Below are 2,500 nucleotides of genomic sequence, written 5' to 3'. Positions count from 1 at the left end.
CGTGGCAAGCCCCATGGCATGCCTTGGCAGCCCCGTGGCAAGCCCCATGGCCTGCCTTGACAGCCCCGCTCGCACGCCCCATGGCTTGCCTTGACAGCCCCATGGCAAGCCCCATGGCCTGACTTGACAGCCCCATGGCTTGCCTTGACAGCCCCGTGGCAAGCCCCATGGCATGCCTTGGCAGCCCTGCTCGCACGCCCCATGGCCTGCCTTGGCAGCCCCGTGGCTTGCCTTGACAGCCCCGTGGCAAGCCCCATGGCATGCCTTGGCAGCCCCGTGGCAAGCCCCATGGTCTGCCTTGACAGCCCCGCTCGCACGCCCCATGGCTTGCCTTGACAGCCCCATGGCAAGCCCCATGGCCTGACTTGACAGCCCCATGGCTTGCCTTGACAGCCCCATGGCATGCACAGCGAGCCCCGTGGTAAGCCCCATGGCATGCCTTGGCAGCCCCGTGGCAAGCCCCATGGCCTGCCTTGACAGCCCCATGGCTTGCCCCGCTTGCACGCCCCATTGGTTGCCTTGGCAGCCCCATGGCACGCCCCATGGCTTGGCTTGACAGCCCCATGGCACGCCCCATGGCACTCCCCATGGCATGCCCAGGCAGCCCCGCGGCAAGCCCCAGCATGGTTTAAGAACATAGTCATGGCATGCCCCATTTTCGCTTTGTCTTGACGTACTCCCCTCGTCAGACGCCTCCCATGGCTCCTTGATGTACCTCCCGCGGCATGCACAGCGAGGTTAGCACGGTGCCCACGGGCGATGCCTGACGTACCCCCATGGTTTGCCTCCTCTATACCTATGGCATGCCCCATGCACAATGAGGTTAGTACCTGGCGTCTGGCCATGCCCCTGATTGTACCTTAATGGCTTCTCCTCTGACAAACTGGCATGCACAATGAGGTTAGTTGTTTATGTCAGCCCTGGCCATGCCTTCGCGCTCGATGGTTTGGCTCTCTTCGTACCTAATCGGCATGCCCCATGGTTTGCCTTGACAGCCCCGTGGCTTGCCCCATGGCATGCCTTGACAGCCCCGCCGGCACGCCCCATGGCTTGCCATGGCAGCCCCATGGCTTGCCTTGACAGCCCCGTGGCAAGCCCCATGGCTCCCCATGGCTTGGCCCATGGCTTGCCCCAAGGCACGCCGCGACACACCCGTGGCGCTTTGCCTACCATGTCAAGCACACAAAGGTCCGACGAAGAACACCGTAGATCACACAAACTCTACAAAAGCAATCTTCCTTGTTGCCTCAAAAGATTGCAATACAACACTCACAACATGGCTCCCCAATGTTGCCACCCGACGTGCATGAACGGGGGCGAACACTTGTCTCGTGCTTTTGGACAATTGAAACCACCCAAATTGGTTTCCTAAATTCATTCCAATACATCTTGGATGTGTTCCAAGCATCACCTATCGATTTTTGCCTATTTTCGATTTTTTTTGATTTTTCGGATTTATTTAATCAAAAAATTAAATAAAAAAATCCCGATGTCGAAAAATTGTGAGGCTTGCTCCTACTTCAAGATATGATTTTTCTAAGCATGCCTGCAAAAAATCTCGTCCAAATTCAAAGTATTTCGATAAAAAAGGCCTTTATGTTTCCTCTGACATTTGATGTTTCCTCCTGCCGGTTGGGATTTGGCTCTAAATGCTCTTTAGGGGGGGCATGCAAGCCCCAACATGGTCAGCCAGGAGGGCTGACCATGCCGCCCCCCTCACATGGGCATGCCCCTGGCGCCCATGGAAAGGGCGTGTGCCACGCCCCCCATGCCACCGGCGGGGGGGTATCGTCTCCACCGCCGCCGGCGGTGGTTGTGGCGGCGGCCGCCGCCGGCCGACCATGTCCCGACGACCGCTTTTTGGGCTCGTTTTCGTGGGGGTGATTCCTACATTCTCGATTGCTTTCTAGCAACAAGCTTGTGCTTTAGGGACGGATTTGGTGGCACCTAGTGCCACGCATGGGCTTGTTGATGGGGGCAACCGGTCGTGCTAGGGGCTTTCTCACGTTGGCTAGCCCTCGTGTGCTCTAGTCTACCCCATGGCGGTTGGGCCTATTTGTTTGGATGCCTCCTTTGCAACATGCTTGTGCACGGCGGATGGTGTTATGGCACCCAGTGCTACGCACATTGTTGCTCTCGGGGGTATCCGGATGATGCCGGCCTCGCTTCCATGGGGTTTGACGGGCGACGACCGTTTTTTGGGCTCGCTTTCGTGGGGGTGATTCCTACATTCTCGCTTGCTTTCTAGCAACAAGCTTGTGCTTTAGGGACGGATTTGGTGGCACCTAGTGTCGCGCATGGGCTTGTTGATGGGGGCAATCGGTCGTGCTAGGGGCTTTCTCACGTTGGCTAGCCCTCGGGTGCTCTAGTCTACCCCATGGCGGTTGGGCCTATTTGTTTGGATGCCTCCTTTGCAACATGCTTGTGCACGGCGGATGGTGTTATGGCACCCCGTGCTACGCACATTGTTGCTCTCGGGGGGATCCGGATGATGCTGGCC

Source organism: Juglans regia, unplaced genomic scaffold (assembly GCF_001411555.2).
Source record: "Juglans regia cultivar Chandler unplaced genomic scaffold, Walnut 2.0 Scaffold_602, whole genome shotgun sequence".
Lineage (NCBI taxonomy): Eukaryota > Viridiplantae > Streptophyta > Magnoliopsida > Fagales > Juglandaceae > Juglans > Juglans regia.
Note: the sequence above shows the minus strand (reverse complement) of the source record.